The 16590-nt window shown below is 47.1% G+C and overlaps 1 pseudogene; it reads left to right on the top strand.

The window, feature by feature from the left end:
- The first annotated feature begins 13736 nt into the window (after positions 1-13736).
- On the top strand, positions 13737-14684 carry LOC120398400 (annotated as a pseudogene).
- Positions 14685-16590: the final 1906 nt, after the last annotated feature.

Below are 16590 nucleotides of genomic sequence, written 5' to 3'. Positions count from 1 at the left end.
AGTTTTCTCCTGGTGCTCTGGCTCTCAGACCGAGCTCTGTGCAGAGCTGGCTGGTGACTTGGTGCTGGGCCCCCTTCCCTGAATTACTGACCGGGCAGCCAGAGAGACATTAGACCAGAGGTGGGCAAACTTTTTGGCCTAAGGGCCACATCGGAGTTGCAAAACTGTATGGAGAGCCGGGTAGTATCCGCCCCCTCCCAATTCCTACCCCCTGACTGCCCTCCTCAGAACACTCCACCCATCCACCACCCCCCGCTCCTTGTCCCCGGCCACCCCCTCCCATGACCCCCTGCCCATAACCCCGTCCCTGGCACCCCATTCCCTATCCAACCCCCTCTGCTCCCTGTCCGCTGACTTCCCTGACCCCTATCCACACCCCGCCCCCTGACTGGACCTCCAGGACTCCCATGCCTATCCAACCCCCCTGTTCCCTGTCCCCTGACCACCACCACCCAGAACCTCAGCCCCATCCAACCGCTTCCTGCTCCCTCTCCCCTGACTACCCCCTGGGACCCTCTGCCCCTTATCCAACCCCCTGCTCCCCGCCCCCTTACCATGCCACTCAGAGCAGCAGGACTGGCAGCCGCGCCGCCCAGCTGGAGTAAGCCGTGCTGCCCACGCGGCGGCATGGCTGCGAGGGAGGGGAAACAGCAGGGGAGGGGCCGGGTGCGAGCCTCCCCAACCGGGAACTATGGGGCCTGGCAGGACGGTCCCGTGGACCTTATGTGGCCCATGGCCCATAGTTTGCCCACCTCTGCATTAGACCCTTTCCTGACCTTACTGTGCTGTGTCAGTGAGACAAACTGGGGAATCGGTCAATGTGGAACTCACTGGTTTGCCATCCTTCTAGTTACTGATAACTGGACCTCTGTGCACATAAGAACATAATAAAACCATACTGAGCCGGACCAAGGATCCATCTAGCCCAGTGTCCTGTCTGCCAACAGTGGCCAGTGCCAAGTGCCCCAGAGGGAATGAACAGAACAGGGAATCATCAAGTAATCCATCCCCTGTCAGTATGTAAGTAAGTATAGCAGTCAGTGGGTTTCCGGTATAGGGTGGTATTTATGTGACCATCGTTTATTAGCACAGTAGTGTCTAGGAAATGGACCGCTTGTGTGGACTGGTCTAGGCTGAGGTTGATGGTGGGATGGAAATTGTTAAAATCACGGTGGAATTCCTCGAGGGCTTCTTTTCCATGAGTTCAGATGATGAAGATGTCATCAATGTAGTGGAAGTAGAGTAGGGGCGTTAGGGAACGAGAGTTAAGGAAGCATTGTTCTAAGTCAGATGTTGGCATACTGAGGGGCCATGCGGGTACCCATGGCAGTGCCACTGACTTGAAGATATATATTGTCCCCAAATGTGAAATAGTTGTGGGTGAGGACAAAATCACAAAGTTCAGCCACCAGGTTAGCCGTGATATTATCGGGGATACTGTTCCTGATGGCTTGTAGTCCATCTTTGTGTGGAATGTTAGTGTAGAGGGCTTCCACATCCATAGTGGCCAGAATGGTGTTTTCTGGAAGATCACTGATGGATTGTAGTTTCCTCAGGAAGTCAGTGGTGTCTCGAAGATAGCTGGGAGTGCTGGTAGCATAGGGCCTGAGGAGAGAGTCCCCATAGCCAGACAATCCTGCTGTTAAAGTACCAATGCTTGAGATGATGGGGCGTCCAGGATTTCCAGGTTTATGGATCTTGGGTAGCAAATAGAATACACCTGGTCGGGGTTACAGGCATGTGTCTGTATAGAGCTGTTCCTGTGCTTTCTCAGGGAGTTTTTTGAGCAGATGGTGTAGAAGTAGCAAAGAATCCTGTGGCAGTGAACTGGCTTTGACTGGCCAGGCTGGCTTGCAGCCACTCGACTGGATAAAGAAGTAAAGAGAGAAGTGAGGCCTGAGAGTGTAAGTGTGTGACTGGAAAGCCGGAGTGTTTCCTGCCAGACTCTGCTTTTGGATGTATGCGCCCCCTTAGAAAGAGATGATGAAAAAAACGGCCCTGAGAATTGCTTTACATGAACAGTCTCACCTGTGGACCTTGGCCTAGTGGGTGCCCAGGAACTCCCCATGCTGGAGCAGCGCCTGCTACGAGCCCTCGAGGACAAGGCAGGAGAGTCCGGGACTGTCCGTAGCAGAAGGGGCGCAAGCATTGATTCTTGCTTGCTGGAAAGCACGTATTTAGTGAAGGCTGGGAAGCTTATTGTACTTCGGCAATAAAACCGGTTATACTTATACACCTGGTATGGCTTCATTGAGTGTATCCGAGCCCTCCGTTTGGCCTGACACCTGGCACAGTCGGCAGGATACATTCGATGATAGCCCGGGAGGTGTAGCCACATGTGGGGTAAGTGAGGATGTGGGGCTGTGGCCACCGACAAGATACCCAGCTGGAGTAGAACCTCCTGCTGGGCACCGGTGGCCAAATTATTATTCCGGTTGGTTCTCCCGGTTGGATGGGACAGGGACGAAATTCCCCTCACCCCGGCCAAATTGGCCGAGCAGATGGAGAAGGCAAGAGTTGTACGGGCATAATAAACTTTATAAGGATTGGAGGGTGGGATGGTTGTTTCTGACGGTGATGAAAAAGCTGGCGGCAGATACTGAGCAGCTAGAGAAGAATGTAAGAGTCCTGGTGGGAGACAAGGGGCTCTCCTGGATAAGAATAATATACTAACTGAGGGTTTGGAAGCAGCTCAGCAGAGGGCCCGCAAGCAGCAGGAGATGGTGTAGAGCTGAAGAATGAAATTGTTTCTTTTCTTTCATTACTCTTATTAAGAAGACTCCATATAGTAACTCAAACTCCATTTTGAAATGCTCACTCCATTTTGCAAAACCCTGCTGTCACCTTATCAGTTTAGTTCAGATGTGTGACTGAGGTATGGATGGATAATGGACTCAACCTCCAGCCCCAGCCTGTCCTGATAAAGTGCAACCACTAATGGCTGAAGATGCAGACAACAGCCCAAACAAAGTGAGAAGCGTCCACCCCAAAAGAAAAGATCAAAGATGCAATTGAAGCAAGATCAAAGTCAGGTCCCAGGCTGAAATTGACGGGTGAGCAATCACACAGTACCCAGAGACAGCCTGACACAGCAAGACCTATAGACTCTTGATACAAACTAAAGCCTACAAAAAGGATGGGTGAGATGGAAGACTTTGGGTAACCTTCTGCTGCCAACATGGAAGGGCATCGGTGCGTGCCCGACAGAGACCCAGCCTTTCCTCGTGCCCGGCTTTCCTTGCCAGTTAGCCGCCATGAGCTACGGACCCAAGCTGGGAAATCAAGCCACGGACTCAAGCTACGTTCAGGACTGGTAACTATCCAGCAGCTGCAGAACATTTGATGTGTGTGTGTATATAGGTATTAGCTATTAGTTATTGGTCATAAATCAAATTGTGTTATCATAATAAACGTGGCATCTTACCCTGTCCCCTGAAACAATCCCGTGTAGTTTTGTCTGCATAACAATAGCGGAGACTATGGTGATCCGCTGTGCCCAGGATCGCCATTGTCGCCTCCCGCAGATCCTCCGCCCCACTGTGTCCCAGTCCAAGGTTAGGGCCCTTATCTCATGGCCCTTATCTGAGGCAGTGCACCTGTTCCCAGGGGAGATCTTGAATTTAGGGGCCCTTTCCAAGGATATTTCGATCAATCAGCTCCTGAGGGGTGCTCAGGGAATGGAGGGAGTAGGACGTTGCTGGAGTGGATTTTTGCCACTGTAGAGCACTGCTGGCCGGATTGGGATGATGTGGGTAAACCCTGGAGTACAATTCCCGAGGCTGCCATTCGCCTTCGGGAACTGGGAGTACAGGTAGGGCTCTATGCGAATAACTTCCAGGGTCCCGACCGGGAGACCTTCCCAGCCTTTTGGCTGTTCTGAGTCCCGCACAGGGCTGCCCGGTGGGTGAGGTCGCCTTGTTGCTGGGGCAGTTGGGGGACATTGAGGACACCAAAGCGAAGGTCCGGGTGAGTCAGGCCAACCGAAGGGGGGCGCTAAGAAGGAGCCCACAAGCCTTTTGAGGAGGGATTTGCTTGTAGCCCTGCAGAAGGAAGGAACCCCAGAGGACAAGATTGCTGGGCTCCCCACCAAAGAACAAGTTGCCCTACAAGATTTAGGATGGATTTCAGTGTCAGGTGACATGGTCACATGTCCTGTGAGACTCCATTCTCCATTGCCCACAGACTGGCCCACAGGTACACAGGAAGGCTTACAGGTAAACGAGCCATTTACAACTCGTTGTTTCTGAAGCAGCCTCAATGGTCTCCACTTGATCTGACTACATTAGTTGTACAAGTTTATACCTTATATTTCTAACTTCAGATGTAAGAATGATACCTGCATACGAATACGAAAAAGAAATTCAGCACATTATAACTTTTCCAATTATATGGTACAAGAGACCTTTTGCATAAAGCACATTCCAGCTATGTCATTTTCAGATTCATAAGCCTATTTTCATAGAGCATATGGATTGCAACATCACAGTAATGAACTATAATTTTTAAATATAGACAGATAAAGAGAGCAGCCAATTCCTCTCTGACTCAGCACAGAGCCCAAGAGATCTCATCTCCCTTTGGGAAGGGCCCATAATTGCTGATTACTCCTAAAGCTGGATAAATAGCACAGAAGTGCAGACATGGAACAAGAGACATTACCTAGAGTGTCTCCGGTCTCCAGCCTGTTTACGTCCAGATGCTGTTTCTCCCCTTGAGGCGGAGCAAACCCCATGGGGATTGCACAGAGCTATATTATAAATGGAGCACACCTCTGTGTCGGCTCTCAGTGTCGGATGCTGCTGCAGATGCTGGAGTGAGAGAGGTGTGGGACACGGCTACCTGAGGGAGATTCGAAGGGAAGACACTTTGATCTCAGGATTCACAGGTCCCATCTCTTGCTGCAGAGCTCACCTGCTCAACAAACCCAGTGCAACATGGGCTTGATGGGACAGCGAGTAAGACTGTGCTCCTTTCCGCTCTGCGCACCCATTGCATTTTCTTTTATCAGTGTTATCTGTTCAGACTTTCAATGTGACTGAATGTTCCCTTGTTCGTGTGTTGTGAGACAGAGTAAATATAAATTATTGATCTAGTTTCTTTATCGATAGATTCGCAGGGTTCATGGTCAGAAGGCACCAGTAGATCATCCTGTATTACCTCCTGTATAATACAGGGTGTTAAATTTCACCCAGTTTCCTCTGTATTGAGGCCAAAGACTCGTATTTGATGAAGACCTGGTCTACGGTACTGTCATAGGTTTATTCCCCACTCTGAACTTTAGCGTTCACAAGATGGGGACCTGCATGGACTCCTCTAAACTAAAATCCTAGTTTAGATCTGGTTCTCGCTGCCACCAGTCAGTTTTTAAGTGTCTGACACACTCCCTGTTCCCCCCAAAACTTTCCCTGGGGAACACAGATCCAAACACCTTGAATCTCAACACAAAGGGAAATAATCCATTTCCCTCCTCCCCTCTCCTAGTACTTAGGAGAGATACCTGGATTCAAATTCCTTGAATCAAACAAAGAGGGATTCCCTTTTCCCCCTCCCCTTCTTCCCCCTCCCCTTGTCCTTGGGAGAGATACCTTGATTCAAACTCCTTGAATCAAACAAAGAGGGATTCACTTTTCCCCCTCCCCTTCCCCTGAAAATCCAAAACAAGGGAAGAAATCAATCAGGTTCTAAAAGAAAAGGTTTTATTAAAGAGAGAAAAAAAAGTACACTATCTCTGTATTACCAGGATGCAAAAATACAGGGTCTAACTTATAAACCTGGAGAGACTTCCCCTCCCTCCTCAGAATAATCAAAGTAACAGCAAACAGAAATAAAGAATTTCCTTCAGCAAACACACAATTGCAAATGTAGAAATCAAATTATAAGACTAATTCGCCTTTCTAATACTCACTATACTGGATAGTCAGAAATACTCCAGGAGAACTTGGAGACATGTCTGGCCTCTCTTAGACCCAAAGAGAGCACACAACTCAAACAAAGAACACAGACAAAGCCTTCCCTCCACAGAGATTTGAAATTATCCTGTCCCTTGATTGGTCCTCTGGTCAGGTGTTTATCAGGTTACTGAGCTTGTTAACCCTTTAAAGATAAAAGAGACTTTAACCCTTAACTATCTGTTTATTTATGACAGGTACGATTTCATGTCATAGAATCACAGAGCTACAGAGTAAGAAGGGACCGAAAGGAACATCTAGTCTAACCCCCTGCCAGTCCCAACGATTAATCACCCTCAGTGATAAACCTTTGGTCCTTATTGCCAACTGAAATTTCTCTCTCATGGGCTTAGCTCTGCCTTTCTCTGCTATATTGCAGAGCCTATTATTACCCATGGTTTTCTCTTCATGAAATTCTCCATTTGATCGTCCTTTTGATATGATAAATAGATGAAGCTCTTTAAGTCTCTCACTGGCCGGCATTTTCTGCAGCCTCCAATCTTTTTTGTGGCTCTTTACGGCACATTCTCCAAATTTTCAAATTTTGAAATGTGGACCCTGGAACTGGATGCATTTCATTTCCCCAATGCCATATGCAGAGCTAAAATCCTTCCCCTGCTCCAACTCACCACTACGATGAGTTCGTTTCCACAGTGACCCCTAAATCCTTTTCAGTGACACTCAATTCCATAATACAGTGATCGAGTCTGTGGGTCGTTCCTGCGTTCCCTGTTCTGAGATGATAACTCTGCATTTGACTGTATTAAAACATTTGTGTCTGCCCTGGCTGCCTCATTGTAACCACTCTGCCAAGTCTGGGTCCTCCACTATTTTATCTGCAGTGATTTTCTATTTGCTTCCAGATCACTGATGAAAATATTGAATAGCATCGGTCCTAGAACTAATTGCTGCAGAACCCAACTAGAAACACCCCCATTTCCTGCAATGCCCCATTGACAATTGCTTCCTGAGATTGGTCAGTTAGCCAGTTCTTAGTCTATTTTACGTCTACTCTACTGATATTGAATGGTGTTATTATTTTAATGTTTTCCCCGACTACATCAAATGCCTCAGAGACATCGAAGTCTATTGTACATAGACTCATAGACTTTAAGGTCAGAAGGGACCATTATGATCATCTAGTCTGACCTCCTGCACAATGCAGGCCACAGAATCTCACCCATCCACTTCAATAACAAACCTCTAACCTATATCTGAGTTATTGAAGTCCTTGAATTGTGGTTTGAAGACCTCAAGCTGCAGAGAATCCTCCAGCAAGTGACCCGTGCCCCATGCTGCAGAGGAAGGCGAAAAACCTCCAGGGCCTCTGCCAATCTGCCCTGGAGGAAAATTCCTTCCCGACCCCAAATATGGCGATCAGCTAAACCCTGAGCATGTGGGCAAGACTCACCCGCCAGCACCCAGGAAAGAATTCTCTGTAGTAACTCAGATCCCACCCCATCTAACATCCTATCACAGACCACTGGGCATACTTACCTGCTGATAATCAAAGATCAATGGCCAAATTAATTGCCAAAATTAGGCTATCCCATCATACCATCCCCTCCAGAAACTTATCAAGCTTAGCCCTGGTCTACACTAAGAAGGGGGGTCGAACTAGGGTACGCAAATTCAGCTACGTGAATAACGTAGCTGAATTCGAACTACCCTAGTTCGACCTACTCACCCGTCCAGATGCCGCGGAACCGAACTCCGCGGCTCCCCCATCGACTCCACCACCGCCGTTTGCAGTGGTGGAGTACCGGAGTCGACCGCGGCGCTTCCGGAGTTCGAACTATCGCGTCTACATCAGACACGATAGTTCGAACTCCGAGAAGTCGAACTCACCACGTCGACGGGGAAGGTAAGTGTAAACGTACCCTCAGTCTTAAAGCCAGTTATGTCTTTTGCCCCCACTACTCCCCTTGGAAGGCTGTTCCAGAACTTCACTCCTCTAATGCTTAGAAACCTTCGTCTAATTTCAAGTATAACCTTCCTAGTGTCCAGTTTATATCCATTTGTTCTTGTGTCCATACTGGTACTAAGCTTAAATAATTCCTCTCCCTCCCTAATATTAATCCCTTTGATATATTTATAAAGAGCAATCATATCTCCCCTCAGCCTTCTTTTGGTTAGGCTAAACAAGCCAAGCTCTTTGAGTCTCCTTTCATAAGACAGGTTTTCCATTCCTCGGATCATCCTAGTAGCCCATCTCTGAACCTGTTCCAGTTTGAATTCATCCTTCTTAAACATGGGAGACCAGAACTGCACACAGTATTCCAGATGAGGTCTCACCAGTGCCATGTATAATGGTACTAACACTTCCTTATCTTTGCTGGCAATACCTCGCCTGATGCATCCTAAAACTGCATTAGCTTTTTTAACGGCCATATCACATTGGTGGCTCATAGTCATCCTGTGATCAACCAATACTCCGAGGTCTTTCTCCTCCTCCGTTACTTCCAACTGATGCGTCCCCAATTTATAATTAAAATTCTTATTATTAATCCCTAAATGCATGACCTTGCACTTTTCACTATTAAGTTTCATCCTATTACTATTACTCCAGTTTACAAGGTCATCCAGATCTTCCTGTAGGATATCCCAGTCCTTCTCTGTGTTAGCAATAACTCCCAGCTTTGTGTCATCCCAAACTTCATTAGCACATTCCCACTTTTTGTGCCAAGGTCAGTAATAAAAAGGTTAAATAAGATTGGTCCCAAAACTGATCCCTGAGGAACTCCACTAGTAACCTCCTTCCAGCCTGACAGTTCACCTTTCAGTACGACTCGTTGTAGTCTCCCCTTTAATCAGTTCCTTATCCACCTTTCAATTTTCATATTGATCCCCATCTTTTCCAATTTAACTAATAATTCCCCATGTGGAACCGTGTCAAATACCTTACTTAAATCGAGGTAAATTAGATCTACTGTGTTTCCTTTGTCTAAAAAATCTGTTACCTCCTCAAAGAAGGAGATCAGGTTGGTTTGGCACAATCTACCTTTTGTGAAACCATGTTGTATTTGTCCCAATTACCATTGACCTCAATGTCCTTAACTACTTTCTCCTTCAAAATTTTTTCCAAGACCTTACATACTATAGATGTCAAACAAACAGGCCTATAGTTATTCGGATCACGTTTTTTCCCTTTCTTAAAAATAGGAACTATGTGAGCAATTCTCCAGTCATATGGTACAACCCCTGAGTTTACCGATTCATTAAAAATTCTTGCTAAAGGGCTTGCAATTTCATGTGCCAGTTCCGTTAATATTCTTGGATGAAGATTATCTGGGCCCTCTGATTTTGTCCCATTAAGCTGTTCGAGTTTGGCTTCTACCTCGGATGTGGTAATATCTACCTCCATATCCTCATTCCCATTTGTCATCCTTCCATCATCCCTAAGCTCCTCATGAGCCTTATTAAAGATATTGGGCCATGCCTAGATTATCTTTAACCTCCATTCCATTCTCAGTGTTTAGTGGTCCCACTTCTTCTTTCTTTGTTTTCTTCTTATTTATATGGCTATAGAACCTTTTATTATTGGTTTTAATTCCCTTTGCAAGGTCCAACTCTACATGGCTTTTGGCCTTTCTCACTTCATTCCTACATGTTCTGACCTCAATAAGGTAGCTTTCCTTGCTAATCCTGCCCATCTTCCATTCCTTGTAGGCTTTCTGCTTTTTCTTAATCACCTCTCTAAGATGCTTGCTCATCCAGCTTGGTCTACAACTCCTGCCTATGATTTTTTTCCCCTTTCTTGGGATGCAGGTTTCTGATAGTTTCTGCAACTTTGACTTGAAGTAATTCCAGGCCTCCTCTGCCTTTAGATCACAAGTTCTTCAGTCCAATCCACTTCCCTACAGTCTGATTAATTTACGATTTTTACTTCATTTGAGTCTATGCTTTCTTTCACATCTAGCGCCAGTCCTCCACCAGCACAACCTGTTCTATCCTTCCGGTATATTTTGTACCCTGGTATTACTGTGTCCCATTGATTATCCTCATTCCACCAAGTTTCTGTGATGCCTCTTATATCGATATCCTCATTTGGTAAGAGGCACTCTAGTTCACCCATCTTTGTATTTAGACTTCTAGCATTGGTATAACAGCACTTTAAAAACTTGTCTCCTGTGAGCTGTCTGCCATTACACGATGTAATTGAATGGGATTCTTTTTAATGACTTTTTCTGATCAGACCCTGCCCGCATTTTACAGGACCGCCCGGGGGGGGGGCAGGGAGGGCAAGTGGGGAAATTCGCCCCAGGCCCTGGGCCCCCAACAGAGTTTTTGGAAGTTCTTCGGTGGCAGGTCCTTCAGTGCCACCGAATACACCCGGAGCGAGTGAAGGACCCGCTGCCGAAGACCCGGAGCTCCTTTCGCTCTGGGTCTTTGGAAGCAATCCGGTGGCAGGGGTCCTTCACTTGCTCCAGGACTTGCCGCCAAAGTACTCCAAAGACCAGGAGCGGAAGGACCCCCACTGCTGAAGACCCCATGCCCCCTGAATCCTCCAGGCGGCTCTGGTATTTTATCATCTTCCATCCTCTGGTCCTCACTAGGAGAAGAGTGGATTTCTTCCATTGACCTAGTTACCACTTCTTGGGGAGGTGGCTTCCTACGTGGATGGGAGAACCCCTGTTATGAGTGTAAATAGTGTCTACACTGAAGCGCTATGGCAGTTCTGCTGTAGAGTTCTAAGTGTAGACAAGCCCTCAATCAGATCTTCCAGAAAAGCATCCAGTCTGGGTCTGCAGCCATGGGGAGCTGGATGATCAGCACCACTACCCTTCACAGTTTGTTCCAAAGGTTAATCACCCTCAGTGCTAAACATCTGGCCCTTATTTCTAGCTGGAATTCCTCTGGCTTCAGCTTCCAGCCATTGGGTCTTGCTCGGCCTTTCTCAACTTGTGGAGGAAGTGGATAAGGAAAAGTTATTTATTTATTTATTCCCATAATACAAGAACTAGGGGTCACCAAATGAAATTAATAGGCAGCAGGTTTAAAACAAATAAAAGGAAGTTCTTCTTCACACAGCGCACAGTCAACTTGTGGAACTCCTTACCTGAGGAGGTTGTGAAGGCTAGGACTATAACAGCGTTTAAAAGAGAACTGGATAAATTCATGGTGGTTAAGTCCATAAATGGCTATTAGCCAGGATGGGTAAGGAATGGTGTCCCTAGCCTCTGTTTGTCAGAGGATGGAGATGGATGGCAGGAGAGAGATCACTTGATCACTGTCTGTTAGGTTCACTCCCTCTGGGGCACCTGGCATTGGCCACTGTCAGTAGACAGATAGTGGGCTAGATGGACCTTTGGTCTGACCCGGTAGGGCCGTTCTTATGTTCTTATGTACTAATGATTTTCACCCCAAGAAAGTCTCTCCTTGATCATTTTTTTGATAAGTTAAATATCTGGGGCCCTTTTAGTCTCTCACTGTCCGGCATTTTCTCTAGCCTCCAAGGATTTTTGTGGCTCTTTTCTGCACCCTCTCCAATTTCTAAACAGCCTTTTTGAAATGTGGACCCCACAAGTGGACGCAGTTCGTTTCACCAATGCCATGTGTAGAGGTAAAATCCTTCCCCTGCTCCAACTCACCAGTCCCCTGTTTATGCATCCAAGGATCACATCAGCCCTTTTGGCCACAGCATCGCAATATGTTGGTTGACCACAATGACTCCTAAAGCCTTTTCAGGGTCCCTGCATTCCATAATACAGTGCCCTTGTCTGTTGATCCGGCCTGCATTCCCTCTTCTGCGAGAATAACTTTTCATGTGACTGTGTTAAAACATTTTGTTTGTATGGGCCTATGCACCAGATCAATCGGTGTGCCTGCCATGGCCTCCTCATTGTAACCATGCTGCCAATTTTTGGGTTGCCTGCACATTTTTTCTGCAGTGATTTTCTATTTCCTTACAGATCATTGATGGAAATATTGAATAGCATCAGGTTTGAAACTGATCCCTGCAGAACCCCACTAGAAACATCCCCGTTACCTGACACTGGCCCCTTGACAATGGCTTTCCGAGATCTGTCAGTTAGCCAGTTTTTAATCCACTTTACATGTGTTCGACTGATATTGTAGACTGTTCATTTTTTATCTGAATGTTTTCCCCTACTGAATCCAATGTCTCAGAGAAATTGAAGTTTATTGCATCTGCGCAGTACCCTGGATCTACCAAACGTGCACATTAATTAAAGGATTAAATCAGTTTTATTTGACAAGACCTGTTTTTCATAAATCATGTGTTTACTGGCATTAATTAGATTCCTAGACCTTTTTTTAAACTAATCCCATGCCAGTTTTCTATTGTTTCCTAACCTTGTCAAATAATTGTTCTTAATATTTCCCTTTTTTAAAATTCTTTACATTTAACACAGAACTGTCCTGTATTTGGCTTTGGTTTGTTTTAGCTCTGCTGCTGACAGATTGTCTACTTCCATTTCTGAAGGGGATGTGTGGTGGATCGGTCAGTTCGTTCCTCTGGTGTTAGCATCTACAGTAGAACCTTAGAGTTATGGTTTAACATTCTCCTTGGCAGCTACTGGACGGGTGAATATTTCATCACCTCATGTGATATAAGCACCTCATACTGATTCTTTCCAAATGCAGAACAAAACTATTTCTGCAACAAATCTACATTTTATACAACAAGCGTGGAATTCTTCCATCTTTCTCCCTCTGGGAATTGGCCTAAACCTTTTCTAGGATTTCATTTGTTCTTAATATACTTAATAACTTCCTTTTTGTGATCCTTAGCCCTGCCAAGCATGGATATTTCTCTGATGTCTTTAACGTCCCTAATCAATTTAAATATCTTCCAATTTGTATTGCTTGCTATCTATTTTCCCTTCCTTCCAATTTGTATATATTGTTTTTCCCCATATAATTGCTGCCTTCACTTTGCCACTGAACTGGGTTTTTAGCCAAAGTTCTTCACCTCCTTGACTGTGGAATCGTGACTTTTTAGCTATCGAATAAACTCTTCTTAAAGGATTCCCAAGCTTCAATCCCATTTTTCTGCCAGTCAGTTTTCTTGATAATTTTCTTCTGAATTAGCCCTTTTGGAGCACCGTGTCTATAGATATTACTGGCTGGGAACTATTCTTTCTTTGTCCAGTTGAATGTAATCAGTTCTTTTCTTTATATTCCTCTCCTCTGTCAACTGCCCCCTTCTTTGTCTTTTCTCTAAACTAAACAGTCCCAGAATTATCAGTCTGTCGGCATATGGCAGCCTTCCCCATTCTTATAGCCTGTCTCAGAAATCCCCTTTATAATGCTGTATCCTTTTTAGAGACAGGATGACCAAAACTAAGCATATCTCCAGAGCAGGTTACTCTCCATCCCTGAGGTGTGTTCTAGTTGAGATGTTTCTCCCTGGCACATGTCTTGGCAAAAGCTTCTATTTTTTTTACAATCGGGTGAATGGAGAACTCTCTACAGCATGGACTCTCTAGTCTGGCTTTCATTGCAATAAGGAACAATGAGGGATAACCAGTATCCACACTCACGTTTCTTGCTGGTGCCTATTAAGGTTTCCCACAAGACGACATTTTTCTCTGAAAAACGAAAATGTCATTGGTTAGTGTGTGAAGAACGACCAATCTGCTTCACCCATGAGAACAGCCTCCAGTTGTGCATGCAGTATCTCATGCTAACATTGTCTCTCTGTCTAGGCATTTGTAGTGCGACCATCACCCTAGAGCATTGGCACATACAGGAAGTCAGAGGAACGTACGGTACATGCAGGAGACACGGTTCTGCCTCAGAGTTAGACACCTTCTCCCCTACTCCATGTCAGATTCCAACACAACCGACTTCACTAACCCCCCCACTTTCATCTTGCTGGGCATTCCTGGCCTGGAGATGGCCCATGTCTGGATCTCCATCCCCTTCTCCGCCATGTACGCCATAGCCGTCTTGGGGAACTTCACCATCCTGTTCATTGTGAAGAGGGAGCCGAGCCTCCATGAGCCCATGTACTATTTCCTCTGCATGCTGGCCATCAGCGACCTGGTCCTGTCCACGGCCACCGTGCCCAAAACACTGAGCATCTTCTGGTTCAATTCCAGGAAGATCGATTTCAGTGCCTGCCTCACCCAGATGTACTTCGTTGCCTGCTTCTTAGTGATGGACTCTGGGATCCTTGTGGCCATGTCTTTGGATCGCTACGTGGCCATCTGCCATCCCCTGAGACATTCCACCACCCTCACAAACCCCGTGGTGGCGAAGATCGGCCTGGCCGTGGTGCTGCGCAGTGGCATACTTGTACTGCCCTTTCCCTTCCTGGCGAGGCGGTGGCCATATTGTAGAACCAACATCATCCCTCACTCGTAGTGTGAGCACATGGCCGTGGTGAAGCTGGCCTGCGCCGACATCCGCATCAGCAGTAATTACAGCCTCTCTCTGGGATTCATGGTGACTGCTCTGGATGTGTTTTTTATCGCCATGTCCTACACCCAGATCCTCAGGGCCATCTTCAGCCTCCCCACAAAGGACGCCCGGCTCAAGACTTTTGGTACGTGTGGCTCCCACCTCTGTGTCATTTTATCCACTTACATCCCATCTGTCTTCTCCGCCCTCATGCACCGGTTTGGCCACAATGTGGCCCTACATTTCCACGTTCTGATGGCCAACGCGTACCTGCTCGTGCCCCCCATGCTGTACCCCATCATCTATGGGGTGAGGACCAAACAGATCCGGGACAGGCTGCTCCGGCTCTTTTCTCAGAAAGGGATCTAAAATTTCCTCCTGGTGCTCTGGCTCTCTGACCGAGCTCTGTGCAGAGCTGTCAGGTGACGTGGTGCTGGGCCCCCTTCCCTGAAAAACTTACCGGACAGTCAAAAAGACATGAAATCCTTTCTAGACCGTACTGTGCTGGGTCAGCATGACAAACTGGGGAATCGGGCCATGTACAATTCAGTGGGCGGCCACCTCTCTAATTGCTCGTAACTGGAGTCCCAAAATCCCATCCCTTGCCCCACATCTTCTGCCAAGGCTCCGACCCTGTTTACATCTTCTCCTCCCCCACAAAAGTCCCGCCCCTGTCATAAAATCATAGAATATCAGGGTTGGAAGGGACCTCAGGAGGTATCTAGTCCAACCCCCTGCTCAAAGCAGGACCAACCCCAACTAAATCATCCCAGCCAGGGCTTTGTCAAGCCTGCCCTTAAAAACCTCTAAGGAAGGAGATTCCATCACCTCCCCAGATAACCTATTCCAGTGCTTCACCACTCCCCTACTGAAAAAGGTTTTCCTAATTGTGACAATTCTATATGATTTTATGAAAATATGCTAATGAGTGGGAATATAAATATGCTATTTGTATAAATGTACCACTCTTGTATCTGAAACTAGAAATATGAAATATAACTCTGAGGGCCTATTGTAATTATGCAAAGTGTGGGCCATTAATGGTGGTTTGGAATCTGGTTGACTCCCATTAACCAGGACAATTGACTGCAGATGGGTGTGTTTTACCTGTGAGTCTGTATACGTGTGTGCTGGCAAGTGGGCAATGAAGTCTTGCAGTGACATGTGATCATGTCACCTGGACTGAAATCCATCTTTAATCTGGTGTCTTTCCATTGAGAAGGACGGTGTGTAGACGAGCGGACTCACCCCTGTGGCGCCTCCTGCTGGTGACTTCTGGGAATTAGCGTGATTCATCTCCGGAGCACCCTCTGCAGGCCGTAATCCACCTGTCCTCTGGCCCCATCTCCTTCCCTGGATGCCAGTTCCCCTTTATCTGGGGTGCTGCCTTTGGCAGTAACCCCTCAGTCTTAGCGTCTCCCCTTCCTTGGGAACCCCCACCTACTATCTCCACCTCGCCTCAGTATCAGGCTACTGCCAGTCATCGTCTAGACCCCACACCCTGGGGCAGACTGCAGGATCAGCCACTCAGCACTGGCAAGGTTGGGTTTGGACCTGCTGCCTTGGCCTACCCCCGGGCTGCCCTCTGCAACCCCCAGTACCTGTTGGCCTTGTGCTAGGCCGCAGCCTGGGGCTTTCCAGGCTGGAGCTCCCCAGCTCCTCAGCCTGTCCCCAGCCCTGCTCCCCTCAGGTACCTTGTGTCCAGCTTCCTGCAGCCAGGCCCTTCTCCCTCTACAGGCAGAGGGAGACTGACTGGGCTCCTGGCTTCCAGTCTCTTTATCCAGGCCAGCTGTGGCCTGATTGAGGTGTGGCCCAGCTGCAGCCACTTCCCATCAGCCCAGCTTAGTAGCTCCCAGCCACAACCTTCCCCCAGGGCTGTTTTAAGCCCTTCAGGGCAGGAGCAGGGGAAGCACCCTGCTACAGGGTGGGAACCTAGAGCGGGACAAAGGATTCCTACCTTATGCAAAAGATATATAAATGGGTGGAACAGAACAAAGAGAGGAGCCATCATGAGGAATCCCCTAGCTGCCACCGGAGCTGGAACAAGGGCTGTACCAGGGGAAAGGATTGTGCCCACACTAGGAAGGTGTCCAGTCTGTGAAAGAAACGTATTGAAACATCTCTGAGGGTGAAATCTTATCTGTATTCAGTTTCTTACCGTATTAGGCTCAGACTTGCATGTTTTATTTTATTTTGCTTGGTAATTCACTTTGTTCTGTCTGTCACTACTTGGAACCACTTAAATCCTACATTTTGTATTTAATAAAATCACTTT

The sequence above is a fragment of the Mauremys reevesii genome, linkage group 1, assembly GCF_016161935.1.
Source record: "Mauremys reevesii isolate NIE-2019 linkage group 1, ASM1616193v1, whole genome shotgun sequence".
In the NCBI taxonomy this organism is placed as follows: Eukaryota; Metazoa; Chordata; order Testudines; family Geoemydidae; genus Mauremys; species Mauremys reevesii.
Note: the sequence above shows the minus strand (reverse complement) of the source record. Positions and strands in the feature narration are given on the sequence as shown.